Genomic DNA, 24668 nt, shown 5'->3' with positions numbered 1-24668 from the left:
TCATACAATCATATAGCACAGAAGGAGGCCATTCAGCCCATCGTGCCTGTGCCGGCTCTTTGAAAGCTATCCGATTAGTCCCACTCCCCTGCTCTTTCCCCATAGCCCTGCAAATTTTTCCTTTCCAAGTATATATCCAATTCCTTTTTGAAAGTTACTATTGAATCTACTTCCATCATCCTTTCAGGAATGCATTCCAGATCATAACATCAACTTTCTGATCTATTTTTTAATTTCCTGTATTTCTCCTCTCTTCTATATCACTTCTCTCTTTCACTCATCTTTCTGCTTGTTCATCTTCTTCCCTTCCCCACCATGTTACTTTAAACTATATTACACTGTATTAAATTTGTGACAGAATTGCATACAATTCAACAGGTAAGGTTAGATGAGTGCTTTGTACAAGCTTGTTATCTATATCCGTCTACTGTAAGATCTTGTTTGTTTGTTTTACTGCTGTTGCACACTGTGCTGATGGTTTCAAGGAACTATTCATGAGCACCCAGTGCTTCCTCTCTCGTGTTATGTGCTGTAGACCGATACCATTTAGCTTATATTCCCACTGCTTACTCTCATTCTGCCTTTATGCAATGCTATAGTTTTATAAATAAGATTAGTTTCATGTGTAGAAGAATTATATAGGAGGATTATGACTAATGAGTAGTCAAATAACATACAAGGTATTAGACCCTAATTCAAAACATATCTTGTAGGTTATAGCTCATTCAAACAAATTGTGGAAAATTACAGTTTAGTCGAGTCTGCTTCTGTTTAATAGTATTAAGTACTGATCTTTTATGGTTTGGCATAATTCATGTGTGGAAAACACTGATTGTAACTACGCTAAGGATAATGACTAGTACCAAAAGAGTGAGTGTGCAATAACATTATCACAGAGAGCATAATTCCAGCCCACATTATTTCTATTCATTCAGATGCTGTTGTGTCAAAAATAGGGATATTTCTACTTATACTTTTATGTGAATTTAGGTAGATCAGATGAATGTACTTAAAAAATTTGGTAGCAGCTAACCATATCTCTGGTTGAAGCTCATTGTTTCTGTGGTAAAGGTGACCAATATAAATAATGGCTGCACAATACGATTGTGGCATTGGAAAAGATGGGCAGGATTTTCACTGGGCCGTGGAGTCGGGATTGGAGACGTGCGGGGGGTTAAAATCCCAAAATCAGGGGTCCCGACCCCATCCCGCACCCAAACCCGCCTCCATGCCAGTTTCAAAGGAGGCGGGTACCCGCCCCGCACTGGGACCCGCATACCCGAGGCGGGAAGGGATTAGTGCCAATTAACTGCCTGATAACAGATAGTTAACAGGCAGTTTTTAGCCTAATCCCTATTTTTAAGGTTGAAGTGTGGGATTCCCGATGGCTCCAAACCATGCCAAGTTAGAGGAGGCGGGCCGTCGGGTTGAAGGACTTGGAGGGGTCGAGATGTCGGTGTTCAGGTGAGTGATGTGTGCATGAGTGCAAAGGTAAGTGTGTTTGGTGTGTCTAAAGTGAGTAAAGAAGTTTTACATACCTTTTCTTGCCTTTTCAGCCTTCCTTCCTTTAGGTCCTGGGAGGCCATCATCTCACCGGCACAGAAAGCAGAATGGCTGCGAACTGTCAAAAGTGACAGCCTTCAGCTTTCTGTGCAGGAGAGATTTCTAATTGAGTCTGTGGAGAAGGACTCAGGTTAGAAGTAAGACTGTCAGTGTTTGACAGCTTCAAACAGCTATGAAACGCTGATATTTCATCTGTCAAAACCTCTTGACAGATGAAATTTCAGTCTGTGACATCACCTGTTGCCGGGTGGCCCTTAATTGGCCTGCTGAGCCCGCTGGGTGGGCTCAACAAGGTCAATCAAGTTAAAATTGCGTGGATTGGCCGCATCTCGATGGAGGCGGTACTACAACCCCAAAAGTTGTAGTCCCGCCTCCAATCCAACTCCTGAATGAAAATCCTGCCCGATATGTCTGTTCTGGATGGAGTCTCTTTGTGACACCATTGTTCAAGAAAGGGTGTAAGGAGATTCCTAGTAACTACAGGCCGGTCAGTTTAACATCAGTGGTGGGCAAAGTTTTAGAAACAATAATCAAGAAAATAATTAACAGGCACTTGGAGAGGTTTAAACTAATTAAGGAGAGCCAACACGGATTTGTATAAGGCAGATCATGTTTGACTAATCTAATTAAATTTTTTGATGACGTAACAGGGAGGATTCATGAAGGGAATGCAATGGATGTTGTCTACATGGATTTTAGGAAGGCGTTTGACAAAGTACCACATGGAAGGCTGGTTAACAAAATTGAAGCTCATGCAATAGGTGGGCCAGTGGCAGCTTGGATAAGGAATTGGCTTAAGGATAGAAAACAACGAGTTGTGGTAAATGGCTGTTTTTCAGACTGCAGGATGGTAGACAGTGGTGTTCCCCAAGGGTCAGTGCTGGGGCCACTGCTTTTTTTGATATATATAAATGACCTGGATATTGGAATACAAAGTAGAATTTCTAAATTTGCCGATGACACCAAACTTGGGGGTAAAGCAAACAGTGAGGATGATACCAATTGACTGCAAGAGGACATAGAAAGGCTAGCAGAATGGGCAGACAAGTAGCAGATAGAATTTAACACAGAGAAGTGTGAGGTGATGCATTTTGGCAGACAGAACAGAGAGAGGCAATATACATTAATGGCACAATTTTAAAGAGTGTGCAGGGACAGAGGGACCTGGGAGTTAATGTGCATAGGTCCCTGAAGGTGGCAGGACATATTGAGAGAGTGGTTAGCAAAGCATATGGGATCTTGGACTTTATAAATAGAGGTATTGAGTACAAAAATAGAGAAGTTATGCTGAACCTTTATAAAGCACTGGTTAGGCCACAACTGGAGTACTGCGTCCAGTTCTGGTCACCACACTTTAGGAAGGATGTGAAGGCCCTTTAGAAAGAGGAGATTTACCAGAATGGTTCTGGGGATGGGGGATCTTAGTTACAAGGACAGGTTGGAGAAGCTGGATTTGTTTTCATTAGAGCAAAGGAGGTTGAGGGGTGATTTGATAGATGTGTACAAGATTATGACGGGTTTGGATAGGCTAGACGGGTAAAGGCTGTTCCCACTGGTTGATGGTACAAGGGCTAGGGGACACAGATTTAAGATTTTGGGCAAGAGATACGGGGGGACGTTAGGAAAAAATTTTTTACACAGTGAGTGTTGAGGACCTGGAACTCTCTGCTGATGGAAGCGGAGACACTCAGGCCTAGAAATTGGCCTGAGGTGCCCAAGCGGCGCAAGGTTCGCCTGGGCGCTGGAATTTGCGCCGCGATCGCCACATTAGCGATCGCCGCAAATTCAGTTGAAGTGCCCCTAGAGGGAGACGGGGCGCGGCTCGAGGCGCTCCGCGTCCCTCTTAGGGCGCTGAAAGTGAATTTCGCAGTGCTACGTGCCGCAGCGCCACACGCTGCGGCACGGCACGCTGCGGTACTGCAGGCCTTCCTCCCACTGTTAAGGGGGAGGGGCCTGCAACAGCGCGAGCCCCGATCGCGAGTGCCGGCAAAAGAGCCCGGCACCAAGGAGAAGTGCCGGGCTCTCGGGAAACAGCCGGCAATGCCGCGGGGGGGGGGGGGGGGGGCACCAGGAGGCCGGGGACGGAGGTGCTGGCAGGCGGCTGCTGAAAAAGCGGCTGCCCCGCACCTCCACCTTAACTTGCACCTCTGCCGGTGCAGCAAGGCCCCGTGAACCGGGCGCGGGTAGCGAACGGCGCTACAGCAGCGTTCGCTACCAAATATCGCGATTGGGGCGCGAATGGGGCACAGCGCGCACCGATGACGTCATCGGTGGCAGCGCAGCGCAAAAGGCTAGCGCCACCATTAGCGCCCCTGCTGAATATCGCGGGAGGCGCAGCCAGTGGCGCTACAGCCACTGACTGCCTCTTTAGGCGCTAACAGGTGGCGCTACTCACCCAATTTTTCCCCCTCAATTTTTTCCAGGGGAGACTGGATAGGCACATGAGGGAAATAAACTTTCAGGGCTACGGGGATAGAGCAGGGAATGGGACTGACTGGACTGCTCTATAGAGAGCCGACACGGACTCGATGGGCCGAATGAACTCCTTCTATGCCATTATGACTCTCTGACATTATGACTATGACACTTTGGGCTCAATTTTCCCAGCCCCGAGGAGGCGGGTTTGGAGGCGTGCGAGTTGTTAAAATCGCGAAAACTGGCGGGCGGGCCCGTTCCCGCCTCCGAGCAATTTTCCCAAATGCATGTTTTCTGACCTGCTTTCCATCCTGCCTCCAAGAGGCGGGATAGGCCCTTAAGGCCCTTAACAACCACTTAATTGCCTCTATAATCCCATTTTGAGAGGTCTTTCCGATTTTAACACCCCTCCTCTGTAACACGCCAGGTTATCCTGGTGGCCTCACTAGTGGATTGCTTACGTACAGCTGCAGCTCCACCATTACAAAAGAGTTTTCACCGATAATCATTTGCAGGTGGCAGAACTTTGTTGTTTCAGGTCTGGGGGAACTTTTAGCAGGCATACTCAGTGTTGTGGAAGTTTGGAGCCTGACACCCATCTCCAGTGTGACCTCCTGGGAAACCCCTCTCCCCACCTTGACTAAGCGCTTCCTCAACTGAGGCATATACCAGAGGCATGGCGACCATTTAATTCCTTTCCTCCTGGACATCAGATTCGGATGAAGACCAGCCGCGGCAGCAGCAGAACCATGAGCAGCAACAGCAGCACCAACAGCAGGAACATCAACAGGAGCGCCAAGCTGCTAGTCACTCACCTGAAAATGCACAGGCCAGAAGGCACCAGAGCGCCACCATATTGCTGCCCGGGATGCAAGGGACGCACTCATCCTGGCCAGATTTGCTTAGCCTGCACAATCAAACACTTAATCTTGCTCTGTCTTACCAGATCATCGACAATGGAGAGGAACCTACGGAATCCTGTCACTCTGACCACCATTCTGATAATCGCAAGGCACCCTAAGCCCTCAATGTGAAAGTCCCATTTGTGAAATGACACAGGCCACAACTTCAACAGTTTGCCATCAAAGCACTTTATGATACAATCACAATGATGGCTGGTCCAAAAACAAAACAACACAGCCCCCAAGTGACTACCCTTGTGACTACTTGTGCTTTATCTTCCTCTTACACGTGCTCCTACGTGGTGCTTCCCCTGTGGCTTCAGCAGATGTGGAGGCCCCTTGCTCGCTCTCTTGCTGCTCCTGCCTCGACGCCTTTGGCGGGCATCCTCTGGGGTGGCGAACCTGTGCGGGCTCACCAACAGTCTGCTGCTCCTACGGCTGTGCAGGGGCTGAGACGCCCATCTCATTTGGATGAGGACTCTGGTGGGGCTCTGACCGAGGGCTTTGCTGTGGCATGGTCGTGTGAGCGCTTGGAGAGGAGCCCCCACTTCCTTGTTGTCTGCCACCAACATCCCTCTCATGGGTCAGCCCCACTTCAGAGGTAGCAAGTGGCTTGACAGCACCTTGCTGCACTGCAGGGGGGGCCATGAGGACCCATTTCTGCACTGGAAGTCCTACTCCAGCGGACTTGCATGAAGGTCTGCTTTGTTTGCCCAATAGCTGACCATCGCTCCTCAAGAGATGTCATTCTATTCTGAACAATGACCATGTTTTCAATACCCTTGCGACTAAGCTCCTCCATGGACCATGGAAGGAGTGTAGTGAATGCACAGCATAGATGCTTAGAAGGATACAAAGGACTGTCCCTCTGTGTTGTAAGTAGTTGTTGTCATGTCATCACAGTGATAGGAAGTGTGAGGGCTGCATGGTTGAATAGTTAAGTGAATGTGACCATAGAGAGAGAGGGAATGGGTAAGGGTGCAGGGATGTAAGTGTCAAGTGGGATGTGGAGGAAGAGGTTGGCACAGCAGAGTGCTGGTGAGGAGAGGCGATGGGGATCAGATTGAGGGTGATGGGAAAGTCATACTCACTTTTCCGGTGCGGAGAAAGTCATGAAACCTCTTCCTGCATTGTAGCCAGGTTCTGCAGCTCATTGAAGTGGAGTTGACAACCTGGGCCACTTGTATCCACACAGCTTTTGTCTGCTGGGGTGGCTTTTTTCTCCATGAGGAAGGGAACAGCACCTACTTATTATAGCTGGCTCCGTACACCAGAGCTTGGAGGGAGGGCTCATCAAACCGAGGAGCACACTTTTGCTTGATCGTTGACATTTTCCACAATTCAACTCCTTCATATAAATTGCAGAGTCTTTGCAGTCTGCAGAAGAATCAAGGCTGCTTGCAGGCCTTAAATCCAACAACATTGATGATGTCATCGGAGACGACTTTCAAAATGGAAAGACTAAGTGGGCCGGGGGTTCCCACACGCTGGAAACCAATTGCCCAATTAGGGGAAAATCGCATATTTTTCCAACATCAAATTGGAGTCGGGTGGCTAACACGAAAAGCGGCTGACATGTCCCCAGCCCGCACCAATGGCAAAACCGAGCCCCTTGACTCTTTGTTTTTGTGAGCACCTGTCCAGAAATGAATAATGTCAGAAGTTGCTTGATTGCTCAACTTTAGTTTGGTCTGGAGATCTGAACTCGTGTTATCCATGTATAACTTCACTTTGTGAAGGTCTGCAAAAGACTGTTCATCCAAAAGTCCTGTCATTTGTCAATCTGTGTAAAAATACATCCTGAAAAGGCATTATAAACTCTTGTAGACTGATCCTATCTTTTTTGTTTTAAGTATTGTACATTCAGTACCTTGCCATATCTCACTCTACCAATAAATAAATCTGACAGGTCTGCAGGTAAAGAGAACATGATGGGCATTCCACATGATCTTTAGTGGCCAATATCACAATAATAGGGTAACTGTTCAACCTGGGCTTATTTTAGACAACAGTACCTCAGAACCTCAGACAAGGCATGTATAAGGATGCAGATTTCAAGAGACTTGCTCCATCTGTGGAAATCACTTTTTAGCTGTAAACCAATAGTATTTAGGGAAAGTCTGAACTGCACCAGCTGTTTTACTTTGGCACACAGTGAAAGCTTACAATTAGCTGCTTATCTTTGTCTAAAGCCTGTTTCTATGTAAGGCAAAAGCTTCTGCAAAATGTGTTCTTGTGCTTTAGGGGCAAGCCTAGAAATTTCTGTCTGTGTGCTAATAGGGGGCTAATTGTGAGTTATTAAAAATTCTGGGAGAATTTACCTCTGCTAGTTTACATATGGGGCCAAATCTTCCTGGAAAAATAATGGCTGTTATTAATGTGCAAATTGGCCAGCAAGTTCAGGGGATGAATAGATACATTGTGAGTTGCGAATCTCCAGAATTTACTGGCCGATTTATACCGCTGTGCTGTTTGCCTCGCACAAACGACATCTCACCCTTAGCCTCGCCGTTATTTTTAAGAACTTGCTGGATTTGCATATTAATTGTCCATTAAACTTGCCGCAGAAAGTTAGGGCTCATAGTTAATAGTGTAAGTAAGCACCCTTTTAACGACATGATAATTGTTAATGCAATGCCAATCAATCTCTCTGGCTCAGAAAGGGAACAGTTACACTGTTGTGTCTCATTCCGGAATATAGTAAATTGTTGTTAAGAGATTTTGAAAAGTTCAAATTTCAATTTTTAAAATTTTTTTCTTGCTTTTCCTTTTCTCTCTTTTCTCTCTCTCTTAATCCGATCTTTTTTTTCTTCTCCTTTATGTCTCTTTCTGAACCGGATTTGATTCTATTTCACCCACTGTAATTCACCCTCCTTCTCCATCGTTCCTCTGTTTCTTTCTCAATCCTTAAATCTCATTGGTTAATGAGATACAATGGCACTGAAATTAGGATCGGGGGCTTGAAAAAAATAATTAAAAAAAAAATAGGGTCTAAAACTAAACTTACCATCCTGTAAATTCTTTAAAAATAACAAACCTGTGGAAAAAAAAATTCTACATTGTACTAAAAGCCCACTTGCCTGAAAAACTAAATACTTACGTCTTGTTTTTCCACGCGTACAGACTGGAGGCCTTTACACGCGCGCAACTCTGGGGGGAAAAAAAAGGAATTTCACTGCGCACGCGCTGCCTGTGCAGTCGCGCGCGTTCTGCCTCTTAACCCCTTGGGTCAGAGGACAGGAAATGCCGGTTTTCAGCGCATGCGCTGTGCATGCTGAAAACCGGCAATTCCTCCGGGCACACGCGTGAGTACCCCGTCCTTACTCACGCGTTGGGCCCGGAATTACTGGGCCAATGTTGCTCCTGTCTTACGCTATTAGCTTGCACTTCCAGTAGGTAATGGCGGAAACATTTTCAAGCTGAAGGGCGCACGAAAAAGTCTAACTAATGGTACACGGTGCGAGATGCCCCGCTTCAGCAAGATTTAGCCCATGATTTTGTTCTTTTCAGTCTATAGTATAAAATGTGGATGTTCCCTCCTGCACAGCCATTGAGAAGAGAGCAGCACTAGCCCTCTAAACCTCCATTTAGGAGGCAATTAAGTATCTTGATTAGCAGTGGGAAGGCAAAGCTAGTTGTTTATTCACAAAATTGCTGTAAAACTGGGCAATAATGTGTGAGAAATGTCAGTTTCACAGGCTAGGTGTTGTATATAATTCTGCAAAGAATTAGGGAGAGAAGGCGCATAATTGAAAAGACTGATGGCCAGCCTCTCAGAAGCACATGATGTATCAAACAGGAGAAGGTACCTTAAAGTAGATAACACTAGTGAGCCACCAGAGTTCTGGATATGCCTGACTCACATGCAGGGCGCTTGCAATGTACATCCCAGGGAGATCTCAAGCTACCAGAATCCCAGTAGGCTGTCAATGAATCTCTGCAGCCAGCCAAACCACGTACTACTTTCACAAGAGAATTACCTAGGAGTAGTAGATTAGGGGTCACACATCTGAAATATAGCAGACGTACCAAGGGCAGCATCATGCCAATTCAAGGTGAAACTATTCACACTACACAGTAAGGAAAATAAATGCCTTGTACATTACTCGAATATTGTGCAGTTGTCATTAGTTACAATATAGAAGGTGTCCAGCATAGAGACATAGACATAGAAGATAGGAGCAGGAGTAGGCCATTCAGCCCTTCGAGCCTGCTCCGCCATTCAACGAGATCATGGCTGATCATCCAAACCCTAGCACCCGGTCCCTACACCGACAGCCATCCCACCCATGCCGTATCCCTGTAACCCCACGTATTTAATCCCCCCTAACACTAAGGGCCAATTTTTATCATGGCCAATCAACCTAACCCGCACATCTTTGGACTGTGGGAGGAAACCGGAGCACCCGGAGGAAACCCACGCAAACACGGGGAGAATGTGCAAACTCCACACAGACAGTAACCCGAGGCCGGATTTGAACCCGGGTCCCTGGCGCTGTGAGGCAACAGTGCTAACCACTATGTCACCGTGCTGCAATACATGATATGTAAAGAACTGAGTATGTAAGTGTAGAACAAGGTGATTTAGGCACCTACTTGGCAAAAAAAAGAAACACTTACATTTATATAGTGCCTTTCATGACCACCGGATGTCCCAAAGCGCTTTACAGCCAATGAAGTACTTTTGAAGTGTAGTCATTCTTGTAATGTAGGTGGGGAGATATGGTTTACTCCCTTAAAAATGATGTAGTCGTTGCAGATGTTGTGTACTCTAAGAAAAGGTGCAGTTATGGCGTCCTTGGAAGCCATCTGGAATTACTGCTTGGCGCACTAGTCTTCCAGCATTGGTGGTATTACTGCAAATTCCTCATTAACATTTTTACTCTCTTATTCTGCCATGGCAAAATTATGGAACATGCAGCAAACAACAATTGTTCTTGAAATTCTGGGGTGATGGTTGTACTGAAAGGCTGACCCTGATCCATCCAGATATGTGAAAATAATTCTGGTTGGAGCTTTGTTGCACCTGTGTTCTGCTTTTAGCTGTGGTTTATCAATGTGTATCTTGACCCATGGCTGTATAATCATTTTGGTACATTACTTCCACTCTTAATTTCCCTTCAAATAAGTGTTACAGGTATGAATGTCTTAAAATTATGGCTTTGTTAGAGTTTCTTTGGAAGCTGCCATTGACCTGCCTGTTTCTGTGCTGGTGGTTGTGTACATGCCCACATTGGCATTGAAAAAATCCCTTTCTGGTCATATAGGTCACAGCGCATGTGTAAGGCTATGAACGACAACATTGGAGCAAGCAGTGACCATCGGGAGTCTGGAGAAGCTAACAGTTCTGCGGAATTACATGACTGTCTCATGTTGGTCACTGGCGAAACCAATAAAGTCATTGGCCCTGCTGAATAATGCATCTATGACCTACTTGATACATCTGTGGGCAGCAAACTATCATGTATATCCTCAGTGCTAGCTTGGAAAGAGCCTGATGCACAGATATTGCGAGCATGTTAAATCTGATGTCTAGTGCTGTACTGGTGTTACATCTTGTGCGGAGCTTTGTCACAGTTTCCTTACTAAACTCAGCCTATTTCGGCATATTTTGTTTTGTTCCGGGATGTGGGTGACACTGGGAAAATCATATTTTTATTATTGATCCCTAGTTGCCTTGAGAAGGTGGTGGTGGGTCATCTCCTTGAAATTCTACAGCCCTTGTGCTAATGGTGCTCTCATAATGGTGTTAGGTAGGCAATTCCAAGATTTTGACCCATCAGTGATAAAGGAATGGTGGTATAGGTCTGTAATGAAATCTGTTTGTCTTGATCCTGTATTTGTTTTGCACTCATGTATATTACCCTCCCCCACTGTGTATAGCTTCACTTCCTCTTTCCCGACTAACCTGGGAGGTTCCAGGTCTTGGCTCTTGGCTCCGCCCCTGACTTCTCTTACATAAAGATTCCAGGATCTGTATGACTCATTCCTGTGAACCAGTCGGCGTGTTGAGATGTTAGCTCTGATCTTAGTGATTAAAAGCGAACTTGTTTAAGTCTATAACTTCTAGTTTTGTGGTTATTGAAGGCCCATCAATTTTAATCACTAAAGAATACTAGGATGGATCGACTCCTAAAACCAGAGCGTCTGGACTTGGATCCACATTCTGCTGAAGCATCAAATCAATTTGGACACTGGCTCAAATGCTTCGAACTCTTCGCGGGGGCCTCATCCGTTAGCAAGGTAGATAAACTGAGTCTACTGACTACTCGCGTAAGTCATCGGATTTATTCGTTCATCCGGGAAGCCACCTATTCCACGGAGGCCATCACTATCCTGAAGGCCCAATACCAGAGGCCGGTAAACGAAGTGTACGCCAGACACCTGCTGGCTACACGCAGGCAGCGACCAGAGGAATCAATGGACGATTTCTTACAGGGCCTAAAGGACCTGGTCCGGGACTGTAACTGCAAGGCCGTGACGGCCAACGCGTACTCTGACGAATTGGTCCGCGATTCCTTCATCATGGGCCTCAAATCGAATTATATCCGGCAGAGACTGCTGGAGAAGGAGGTCCTGGACTTAAAAAAGGCAGTGGCCACTGCACGATCGCTGGACGTGGCCGAGAGAAACTCTGACTCCTATTCTTCCGGCCATGCGGCCCTCACCGCCTCATGCGCGCCGAGGGGGCCGCCATCTTGGAATCAGCCATCTTCCCCATCCAGGTCTCAGACCAGCTCTACGCTGCCGGAGTCCCCACACAGAAGTTCACCCAGGAGTTCTACTACAGTGGCAATGTCTCGAGGCCCGAAATGCTACTTCTGCGGCCAGGCCAAGCACCCCAGACAACGATGCCCAGCGAAGGACATTACATGCTTCAAATGTAAGAAAAAGGGGCATTTTAGCAAAGTCTGCAGGGGGAATCCGATTTCCAACTCCGTCACCGCCTCGTGCGTGCTGTGCGTGCCGCCATCTTGGAATCCGCCATCTTTTCCCGACTCAACGGCCGCCCAGGGCCCAACAGTGGCTTCGATCACGGTGGATCAATCCAGGCCACACCTGTTGACAAAATCCATGATGGACATACAGGTAAACGGGAATTTAACAAAATGTTTAATTGACTGTGGGAGTACCGAGAGTTTTATCCACCCTAGCCTGGTACGGCAGCACTCATTAACGGTAACCCCTACACGGAGCAGAATTGCTATGGCTGCTAAGCCCCACACTTCGGACATTTTGGGCTACTGTGTGGCAACACTGACTGTAAAAGGCATGGACTACAAGGATTTTAAACTCCTCGTGATGCCAGAACTCTGTGTTAATGTAATCTTGGGCCTGGACTTCCAGTGCCACCACGAAAGTGTCACGCTAGCACATGGCGGGTCCCAGCCGCCACTCACAGTCTGTGGCCTATCAACCTTAAAAATCAGCCCGCCCTCTTTATTCGCTAATCTCGCTCCGAACTGTAGGCCCATAGCGACCAAAAGTAGACGGTACAGTCTGGAAGACAGACACTTTATCAAGGCAGAAGTGGACAGACTCCTGCGGGAAGGCATTATTGAATGCAGTACCAGCCCGTGGCATGCCCAAGTAGTCATAGTTAAAAATAGCGAAAAGAAACGGATGGTAATTGACTACAGCCAGACTGTTAATATTTATACCCAGCTGGATGCCTACCCTTTACCCCGCATGTCAGAAATGGTCAACCAGATTGCGCAATACCGAGTCTTCTCGACTATCGACCTCAAATCCGCGTATCACCAGCTCCCCATTAGAACGGAGGACCGCCCATACACCGCCTTCGAGGCGAACGGGCGCCTCTACCATTTTCTCAGAGTGCCCTTCGGGGTAACAAATGGGGTCTTGGTCTTCCAACGTGAGATGGACCGCATGGTTGACGAGAATAAACTACAAGCTACCTACCCCTATCTGGACAATGTCACTATCTGCGGGCACAACCAGCAAGACCACGATCTAAATCTTGCGAGATTTAAAAAAACTGCCCTAAAGCTGAATCTAACCTACAACGAAGACAAATGTGTCTTCAACACAACCCGTCTCTGTATCCTCGGCTGTGTGGTGGAAGATGGGGTAATTGGACCGGACCCTGACCGATTACGCCCCCTAAAGGAACTGCCCCTGCCACACAATCCCAAAGCTTTAAAAAGGTGCCTGGGATTTTTTTCGTATTATGCCCAATGGGTGCCCAATTACTCTGATAAGGCCCGACCCCTTATTAAATCGACGTCCTTCCCACTATCAGCTGAAGCTCGGGAGGCTTTCACCAGTATTAAACAGGACATTGAAAGGGCTGCAGTGTGTGCAGTGGATGAATGCATTCCCTTTCAAGTCGAAAGCGATGCGTTAGACTTTGCCTTAGCTGCGACCCTCAATCAGGCTGGGAGACCTGTGGCCTTCTTCTCCCGAACCCTTCAGGGACCTGAAATCAGGCACTCTTCTGTCGAGAAGGGGGCACAGGCTATAGTGGAGGCAGTGCGGCACTGGAGACACTACCTAGCCGGCAAACGTTTCACCCTGCTCACCGACCAGCGGTCGGTGGCTTTCATGTTTAATAACAAACAAAGGGGGAAAATCAAGAATGACAAAATACTCAGGTGGAGGATCGAACTATCCACGTTCGACTATGATATTATGTACAGGCCGGGAGCCCTTAATGAACCCCCAGACGCCCTATCGCGGGGAATGTGTGCCAACATTCATACGGACAAATTACAGGGTCTCCACAACGACCTCTGTCACCCAGGGGTCACCCGACTATATCATTTTATAAAGTCCCGCAATCTGCCCCACTCCATCAAGGAGGTCAGGGCAATGACCAGAGCCTGCCGCATCTGTGCGGAATGCAAGCCTCGTTTCTACAGGCCTGACCGTGCACACCTTATCAAAGCCACACGGCCATTCGAGCGCCTAAGTCTGGACTTCAAGGGACCCCTTCCCTCTGCCAACCGTAATGTATACTTCCTCAATATCATTGATGAATATTCCTGCTTCCCCTTCGCCATTCCCTGCCCATACATGACCAGTGCCACGGTCATCAAGTGTCTCTGTAATCTATTCTGCATGTTTGGCATGCCGAACTACATACACAGCGATAGGGGGACGTCATTCATGAGTGACGAGCTGCGCCATTTCTTGCTCTCGAAGGGGATAGCCACTAGCAGAACCACTAGCTACAACCCCCGGGGTAATGGGCAAGTGGAAAGGGAGAATGCTACTGTTTGGAAGGCTGTCACGTTAGCCTTAAAGTCAAAAGGCCTTCCGACCTCCCGCTGGCAGGAAGTCCTCCCAGACGTGCTCCACTCCATAAGGTCTCTGTTATGTACTGCCAATAATGCTACCCCTCACGAAAAGATGTTCGTTTTCCCCCGGAAATCCACCTCGGGCATATCTCTACCCGCGTGGCTGACGTCTCCGGGGACAGTACTATTGCGGAAGCACGTGAGAGGCCATAAAACGGACCCCCTTGTGGAAAAGGTACAGCTCCTCCATGCAAACCCTCAGTACGCCTATATCGAATACACTGACGGGCGAGAGGACACTGTTTCCATAAAAGACCTCGCTCCCTCGGGGAGCGGAGAGAACGATGGGAGACTACCCGATGAAGACCTACACTACAAAGAGACAGGACGCCCAGAGGTATCAATACCCAACTTTAACCTGGAGGACACTGCAGATAACCTGGAAGACACTGCGGAGGCCCGGACAGCGGAGGAACCAGAATCCATTCCCCTAGAGGCACCCCAACCGGCTTTGCGCCGATCACTGAGAACTGCAAAACCTCCTGACAGACTCACTTATACCAACTTTTAAGAAACATCACCCCGATGGACTAAATCTATAGAAGGGGTGAATGTAATGAAATCTGTTTGTCTTGATCCTGTATTCGTTTTGCACTCATGTATATTACCCCCCCCCCCACTGTGTATAGTTTCACTTCCTCTTTCCCGACTAACCTGGGAGGTTCCAGGTCTTGGCTCTTGGCTCCGCCCCTGACTTCTCTTACATAAAGATCCCAGGATCTGTATGACTCATTCCTGTGAACCAGTCGGCGTGTTGAGATGTTAGCTCTGATCTTAGTGATTAAAAGCCAACTTGTTTAAGTCTATAACTTCTAGTTTTGTGGTTATTGAAGGCCCATCAAGGTCTAAGTCAGGATGGTGTGTAACTTGGAGGGGAACATGGAGATGATGCTACTCTTGTCTTTCTTGGTGGTAGAGGTCATGGGGTGGGGGCTTGCTCTCAGAATAAGCTTGGTGACTTGTGGCACTGCAACCTAAGGTGGAGTGGGTGGATGTTGAATTCAGTAGTAGGGGTGTTAATCAAGCAGACTGCTCTCTCCTGGGTAGTGTTGATCTTGTGTACTGTTGCAGCTGCACTCATCCAAGTGAGTGGTGGGTATTCCATCACACTCCTGACTTGAGTCCACTCTCATTGCCAGGTAGCTGTGCCTAGTGCAAGTGACCCACCATTTACTGGAGCAGGAGTACTTGACAGTATGGCATGCATACTACCTGAATAGGAAAGGCAGCTCTTTCCTATTGCAGTTCATCCTCTACCGCATCTAGTGCAATGCAATCCCCCTGATGGGCACAATCTAGGAAGTGGGAAATTAATTTGAATCTACTTACCTTTAACTGCTCCCTATAGGCAAGAATCAGCATGCATTACCATAGCAATGTATGGAACGTGTGCCTTTAGTACCCAATCTGGCCCTTTAATTGCTGTAGTTCACGATTTGAGCGCATTAGCCCTGGTGCACCATTTTTGGGCTCCACCAATATTTATTCATGTCTTGGTATATGAGCGCTATGCCACACTCCAAATATTGCTGCCACTGGTGTAAAGCTTCATGTAATAAAATAAAATTGAAGCAGTTTTTTATACTGTAGATACCATGGGATAAATTCTACACTAAAATAGGTCTGTATTCTGTACTTCAGTGCAACACATGTTATGAGCCATTGTAAGATTACACAGTATTTTGCTTTTTTTAAATGTATTGACATGCTATTTGCTTATTCACTGATTTTCCACTAACCCTGCTAAAAGATACCAAAAATCTATCATGGCACACATCTAAAGTGCAATGAAATGTCCATTGCGCATCATACATGCATCACTGTAAACAAAAATGATAGGGCTAAAAATTTGGTTGCGTAGCACCCAGGGTGCTGGATTGGCTCGAAAATGGTGTCCGAGCAGCGTGCGCACACTTCTGGTGTGGGTTGCGCCGGCACCATTTTGGTGAGGGTGTTAGTGTCGGCACTGGGAGCGTGCGCCGTAAGTATGTAGAGTAGGCAGATTGTGATGGCAACCAGCATGTAACGCTGATTTTACACCAGCACTTCCATTGCGACCTCAACGCTGGAGCTAACGCTCTCTCTTTACCTTGTACAGCTGAACGTGCGTTCAACAGCAGGAAGGACCCCAAACCAGTGCTATTTAAAGGGATCATCACCTACTAACAGGTTAGTTATTGATTGATTTCTACTAGCTGTTGCTGAGTTTGTAGAAGTGTTTGGTGCTTTCTAGATTTCCTTAAAGTTACTTAAAGTCTACATGGAGTGGTGTGGCACATTTTCAAGGACTTGGTACTGACTTTCAAGGCATCTGCGCAGACCAGTTGCTCCCAGACATGGGTGCAGTAGTTTGTATCCTCCTTGGCCTGCAGCATGATAGGGTAAATGAACAGAGACAACAAAGAGCCGGACAAGCTGCTAGAAGAGGCAGGAGCGGGAAAAGGGCTCTCATACAAAGGATCTTCAGGGAGCAATTTTCCTACCTCAACCTCAGTGAGGAACAGTGCATGTGACATCTTCATTTTACTAAGGAGGCACTCAGTGAAATCTGCCACTTGCTGCAGGCAGACCTGCAGCCTCAGTCCAGGGCAAGGACAGCATTGCCAGTGGCTGTAAAGGTAACTGTGGCCTTGAACTTTTTTGTGTCGGGCTCCTTCCAGGTTGGAGCAGGCGACATCTGTAACATCCCCAGTTCGCCATCCGCTCTTGTATAAGGGAGGTGAGTGAGGCTCTGTATGTAAGCAGAGGTAAATACATTTCATTCTCTCTTGCCAGAGAGCAGTGGCAGAGTGAGCACTCGGCTTCGCCAGGATAGCAGGTTTCCCCATGGAGCAGGATGCCATTGCACACACGTTGACTTACAGGCGCTGCATCTGAATTCGGAGATGTACTGCAACTGGAAGGGATTCCACTCCCTCATTGTCCAGCTGGTGTGCGATCATACTCAGCGCAAATCAGTGCTCGATATCCTGGCAGCAGTCATGATGCCTTCATTCTGCCACAGTCCGCTGTTCCACCTGCATTTGAGCAACCACAACAAACCAAACGGTAGCTACTAGGCGACAAGGGCTATCCACTGACCACCTGGCTCATGATCCTGCTGTGTAACCCACACACACATGGCCAGCCTGCATATAACAAAAGCCATGCTGGCACACGGAATCTGATAGAGCAGATCATTGGCATGCTTAAACAATGCTTCCGCTGCCTGGACCGCTCTGAAGAAGCCCTGCAGTACTCACCACATGTCCCCCTCAAGTTAGCTGCCGCTGCACACGATTGTGTGCCACCTTGTCCTGCAAGAGAGAGGGAAGTGTTTCAGCGAGTGTGGTTCATTGTGTTCGGCTGATGTGGCTGTCATGGTGAATAGCTGGCAGTGTGTGCGAGTTGTGAGATGTGGGTGTGAGGCTTGCAGCAGTAGTAAGTGTGTGAAGGTGTGATGGAGCATATGAATGTGAGGTATGAGTCGTGTTTGGTAGAAATTGTTGGTAGGTGAGTAATGAGGGTGTGATGAATTGAGCAGTGTGTGAGGTTAGTGGAACAGATTGTGCGATATGGCATTCGAAAATGAATTCACTGTCCTTGCCCACTCGTGTGAGGTCATAGAAACATAGAAACATAGAAGATAGGAGCAGGAGTAGGCCATTCGGCCCCTCGAGCCTGCTCCACCATTCAATGTGATCATGGCTGATCATCCCAATTCAATACCCTGTCCCCGCTTTCTCCCCATACCCCTTGATCCCTTTAGCCTTAAGAAATATATCTAACTCCTTCTTGAATATATTTAATGAATTGGCCTCTACTGCCTTCTGTGGTAGAGAATTCCACAGGTTCACCACTCTCTGGGTGAAGAAATTCCTCCTCATTTCTGTTCTAAATGGCTTACCCCTTATCTGTAGACTGTGACCTCTGGTTCTGGACTCCGAGACCCTCGGGAACATCCTTCCTGCATCTAGTCTGTCCAGTCCTGTCAGAATTTTATAAGTTTCAATGAGATCCCCTCTCATTCTTCTAAACTCCAGTGAGTATAAGCCCAATCGAACCAATCTCTCCTCATACGTCATTCCTGCCATCCCAGGTATCAGCCTGGTGAATCTTCACTGTACTCCTTCCATGGCAAGAACATCCTTCCTCAGATAAGGCGGCCGAAGCTGCACACAATACTCAAGATGTGGTCTCACCAAGGCTCTGTACAACTGCAGCAAGACATCCTTGTTCCTGTACTCAAACCCTCTCACTACGAAGGCCAACATACCATTTGCCTTCTTAACCACCTGCTGCACCTGCATGCTTACCTTCAGCGACTGGTGCACAAGGACACCCAGGTCTCGTTGCACTTCCGCTTCTCCCGATGTAGTGCCATTCAGATATTGCATCTGCCGTCATGTTTTTGCCACCAAAGTGGATAACCTCGCATTTATCCACGTTATATTGCATCTGCCATGCTTCTGCCCAATCACCCAACCTGTCCAAATCTTCCTGGAGTTTCTCGGCATCCTCCTCACAGCACACATGCCCACCCAGCTTTGTGTCATCTGCAAACTTGGAGATATTACATCTAGTTCCCTTGTCTAGGTCACTAATATATATTGTGAATAGCTGGGGTCCAAGGACCGATCCCTGCGGTACCCCACTAGTCACTGTCTGCCACTCAGAAAAAGACCCGTTTATTCCAACTCTTTGCTTTCTGTCTGCCAACCAGTTCTCTATCCAATCAATACCTTGCCCCCAATCCCATGTGCCTTAACTTTACACGCTAACCTCTTATGCGGGACCTTATCGAAAGCCTTCTGAAAGTCCAAATACACCACATCCACTGGTTCTCCCTTACCTATTTTACCAGTTACATCCTCAAAATATTTCAGTAGATTTGTCAAGAATGATTTACCTTTCGTAAATCCATGTTGACTTTGTCCGATCCTGTCACTGTTTTCCAAGTGCTCTGCTATTACATCTTTTATAATGGACTCTAGCATTTTCCCCACTACCAATGTCAGGCTTACCGGTCTGTAATTCCCCGTTTTCTCTCTACCACCTTTTTTGAGTATTGGGGTAACATTAGCTACCCTCCAATTCATGGGTACTGTTCCAGATTCCATCGAATGTTGGAAGATGATCAGCAATGCATCTACTATTTCTAGGGCCACTTCCTTAAGTACCCTAGGATGTAGATTATCAGGCCCTGGGGATTTATCGGCCTTCTATCCCATCAATTTCCCTAACACCATTTCCCTACAAATATTGATTTCTTTCAGTTCCTCCCTTTCATCAGACCCTATGTTCCCCGACATCTCTGGGAGGTTATTTGTGTCCTCCTTTGTGAAGACAGAACCAAAATATGTATTTAATTGGTCAGCCATTTTGTTGTTCCCCATTATAAATTCCCCTGATTCTGACTGCAGGGGACCTACGCTTGACTTCACCAATCTTTTTCTCTTCACATATCTATAAAAGCTTTTACAGTCAGTTTTTATGTTCCCTGAAAGCTTACTCTCATATTCTATTTTTCCCCTTCTTAATTAATCCCTTTGTCCTCCTTTGTTGAATCCTAAACTGCTCCCAATCCTCAGGTTTACTGCTTTTTCTGGCCAATTTATATGTCCTCTCCTTGGATCTTATGCTATCCCTAATTTCCCTTGTTAGCCACGGCTGAGCCACCTTTTTTGTTTTATTTTTATGCCAAACTGGGATAAACAAATTCTGTAGTTCATCCATGCAGTCTTTGAATGTTTGTCATTGCCTTTCCACCATCAACCCTTTGAGTGACATTCCCCAATCAATCCTACCCAACTTGTGCCTCATACCATCGTACTTTCCTTTATTTAAATTCAGGACCCTAGTCTCTGAGTCAACTACTTCATTCTCCATCTTAATGAAGAATTCTATCATATTATGATCGCTCCGACCCAAGGAGCCTCATTGAACAAGATTGCTAATTAATCCTTTCTCATTTCATAATACCCAGTCTAAGATGGCCTGATCTCTGGTTGGTTCCTCAACATATTGGTTCAGGAAACCATCCCGTAAACACTCCATGAATTCCTCCTCCACAGTATTGTTACTAATTTGTTTAGCCCAATCTATATGTAGATTAAAGTCACCCATGATGACTGCTGTGCCCTTATTGCACACTTCTCTAATTTCCCTTTTAGTGCCATCCCCAACCTCCGCATTACTGTTTGGAGGTCTATATACCACTCCCACTAACATTTTCTGCCCCATGGTATTTCTCAGTTCTACCCATACAGATTCCACACCATCAGAGCTAATATCTTCCTTACAATTGTGTTAATCCCTTCTTTAACCAGCAATGCTACCCCACCTCCCTTTCCATTTTGCCTATCTTTCCTGAATATTGAATACCCCTGGATGTTGAGTTCCCAGCCTTGGCCACCCTGGAGCCATGTTTCCGTAATCCCAATCAAATCAAATCCCAATCAAGTCATTAAACTTCTTCCTGCACAGCATCAAAGTCCTCGGGGCTACACTGCTTGTATTGACAGCGACGGCTATCTGTTCCCATTCCCTTCTCAGCATCTGTCTGGTGGGCCTCCTGGCCCCCTGTGGATACAGGACCTCTCTCCTCCTGTCTATCTCCTGCATCAGGGCCTTGAGTGCTACATCTGAAAATCTGGGAGTCGTCTCTCTGCCATGTTGCGCCATGGTCACTCTTCCTGTAGGTCACACACTCCTCCACAATGACTTCCAGTACCTGCTGCAGGCAGAATGCACCTCCCCTTTAAGAACTGCAGGCTGGCTTTAAAAACTGCAGGCTAGCTTTTATTAGTGCTAACCTTACACTAACTTGGGCCCCTGTTGGGTGTGAAGCCACTCAGCAATGCATTAAGCGCTAGGCTGCCCGCCACTATCATTATAATTAGCAGGCAGTACAAAGTTTGCGTGCTGTCTGCATTACTTTGAATGGCATGGGGTAATCATGCATTGCGACCCCTCCACCTGTTTTCGGGGGCTATCCAAGTTTTAGCCCATAGAATTTAATCGTGTGAAGGTAGTCTATTTTTTATTATAATTAACCTTTGTTACACCGCCCTGTACCTTGTAGTTAAGATTGCTATAGTGGGCTACTTAGCACTGATGAAGCCATTAGGAAAAACTCTGCTTAAATTAAACATTTGTGTTGCATTATCTTGATGTATTGCACATAGCACAAGCCTAATATGTATAAATCTATCATACCAAAATAATTTAAGGAATTTTTATCATATTCCCTGACAATTCAAGCTACTCCTGTTTTCTTTCGGGTGGGGAAAGTTAATGTTAGCATATCAGCTTCTTCTGTGATGCAAACATTCTGTATACTACAGGAATTGGGTCAAGTTGTGCCCCTTAGATTAGTCTCATAACTACTGTTAGTCTGTTGACAAATTCACTAGTCTTGGTTTAGCATATTTGCATTAAGGTGCAGCCATGTAAAAATTGTTCTTCAGTACATAAAACTACTTTGCCACTTGTGAGTTAGTAATACACAGAAATAAATAGAACTTACAACATGGAGACAAGCCATTGAGCCCAACTGGTTGGCATTTACCCTCCATGCGAGCCCTTAGTCCGAATCACATTGATCTGCCCTGTTTCAATATCCTTTTCTCTCCTCTTCCTGTGACTGCCCATCCAATCTACCCTTGAATGTTAACATAGTTTCTGCCTCAACCATGAACCCTGGAAGTGATTTCCACATCCTCATAACTCTCTGCGCAAAGAAATTCCTCTTGCTCTGAGTTCTAAATCTTTTGTATGTATCACAACTTATTCTAGTCCCCTCAAGTACTGGAAACAGTCTGCTTCTATCTACCTTGTTCTACCCTTTCATAATTTTAAACACTTCTTTTACACCACTCCATTATCTGTGTTGTTCTAACAAAATAGCCACGATTTTTCAAGTCTTTTTTCATATTTGGATTTCCTCACACCAGGCAACATAGCATCGCAGTGAATCAGTGTTGTTGTATCCTCTTTAAAGGCTCAAATCCTTCATATAGTGTATAGCCCAATACTCTAGACAGTGCTCTAACTGAGGTCTTATATAGGCTTATCATTACCTCTTGGCTTTTATATTCTATGGGCGCAAAATTTGGATCCGTAGTGCCCATTTTTTATGCTGCGAATCGCTCTGGACTCCATCTTGATGAGGGCGTTAGTGCGCGCACAGCTAGCGTCCACCAGAAGTATGCAGAAAAGGCAGATCATGATGTCAATCAGCGTGCAATGCTGATTTAACACCAGCGGTGCCATTTTGGAGCTCAACGCTCCAGCCGACGCTCTCTCTTAACCTCGCACAGCTGAACACGTGTTCAGCAGCAGGAAGGAACCCTCCCACTAGCTATTTAAAAGGATCATCGACAATCGTCAGGTTAGTTGCTGATTGATTTCTACTGGCTATTGCTGCAATTGTACAAGTGCTTGGTGCTTTCTAGAGTTCTTTAAAGTTGCTAAAGTCTACAGGGAGTGATGCAGCAGGTGCTGAAGAACTTTTTCCTGACCGAGGCTTCTGCACAAACCAGTTTCTCTCTGACATAGGTGCAGTAATAGACATTCCCTTTGGAATACAGCATGACTGGGAGAATGAGCAGAGCTGACACAGAGCAGGGCAAGCTGCTAGAAGAGGGAGGAGGAGGAGAGGGAGAGGGCTCTCAGCAGGAGGCCATATCCGCCCAGGGTGTTCAGGGAGCAATTCTCCTACCTGAACCTTAGTGAGGAACAGTGTGTGAGATGTCTACGCTTCACTAAAGACGTCCTCACTGAAATCTCCCACCTGCTGCAGCCATAACTGCAACTTCAGAGCAGGGAGAGGACCACATTGCCAGTGGCTGTGAAGGTGACCGTGGCGATGAACTTTTACGTGTCACGTTCCTTCCAGACTGGAGCTGGAGATATTGGCAACATCTCGCAGTTTGCCGTCCACTTTTGTGTAAGGGATGACACTGAGGCTCTCTATTCCATGTGTGCTGACTACATTTCATTCTCACTTGCCAGAGAGCAGCATGTGAAGTCAGGATGCTTCTTCGCTAGGATTGCAGGCTTCCCCATGGTGCAGGATGCCATTGACTACATGCACGTTGCTTTGCCAACTCTGACTTATGTCAACTCTGAGATGACATGGCTCATGACTTTGATACGCCACCCATGCACATAGAAACATAGAAGATAGGAGCAGGAGTAGGCCATTCGGCCCCTCGAGCCTGCTCCGCCATTCAATGCGATCATGGCTGATCATCCAAATTCAGTACCCCGGTCCCTGCTTTCTCCCCATATCCCTTGATCCCTTTAGCCTTCAGAAATATATCCAACTCCTTCTTGAATATATTTAATGAATTGGCCTCTACTGCCTTCTGTGGTAGAGAATTCCACAGGTTCACCACTCTCTGGGTGAAGAAATTCCTCCTCATCTCTGTCCTAAATGGCCTACCCCTTTATCCTTAGACTGTGACCCCTGGTTCTGGACTCCGAGACCATCGGGAACATCCTTCCTGCATCTAGTCTGTCCAGTCCTGTCAGAATTTTATAAGTTTCAATAAGATCCCCTCTCATTCTTCTAAACTCCAGCGAGTATAAGCCCAATCATCCCAATCTCTCCACATACGTCATTCCTGCCATCCCAGGTATCAGCCTGGTGAATCTTCGCTGAACTCCTTCCATGGCAAGAACATCCTTCCTCAGATAAGGCAACCAAAACTGCACACAATACTCAAGATGTGGTCTCACCAAGGCCCTGTACAACTGCAGCAAGACATCCTTGTTCCTGTACTCAAACCCTCTCGCTACGAAGGCCAACATACCATTTGTCTTCTTAACCGCCTGCTGCACCTACATGCTTACCTTCAGCGACTGGTGCACAAGGACACCGAGGTCTCGTTGCACTTCCCCTTCTCCCAATCTATTGCCATTCAGATAATAATCTGCCTTCCTGTTTTTGCCACCAAAGTGGATAAACTCACATTTATCCATGTTATGTTGCATCTGCCATACTTCTGCCCAATCACCCAACCTATCCAATTCATCCTGGAGTTTCTCGGCATCCTCCTCACAGCACACATGCCCACCCAGCTTTGTGTTGTCTGCAAATTTGGAGATATTACATCTAGTTCCCTTGTCTAGATCATTAATATATATTGTGAATAGCTGGGGTCCAAGGACCGATCCCTGCGGTACCCCACTAGTCACTGCCTGCCACTCGGAAAAAGACCCATTTATTCCAACTCTTTGCTTCCTGTCTGCCAACCAGTGCTCTATCCAAGTCAATACCTTGCCCCCAATCCCATGTGCCTTAAATTTACACGCTAATCTCTTATGCGTGACCTTATCAAAGGCCTTCTGAAAGTCCAAATGCACCGCATCCACTGCTTTTCCCTTATCTATTTTACCAGTTACATCCTCAAAAAATTCCAGTAGATTAGTCAAGCACGATTTACCTTTTGTAAATCCATGTTGACTTTGTCCGATCCTGTCA

Source organism: Somniosus microcephalus, chromosome 6 (assembly GCF_052327205.1).
Source record: "Somniosus microcephalus isolate GS21.2 chromosome 6, FLI_Smic_1.0, whole genome shotgun sequence".
Classification (NCBI taxonomy): Eukaryota; Metazoa; Chordata; class Chondrichthyes; order Squaliformes; family Somniosidae; genus Somniosus; species Somniosus microcephalus.
This window is presented reverse-complemented; position numbering follows the sequence as displayed.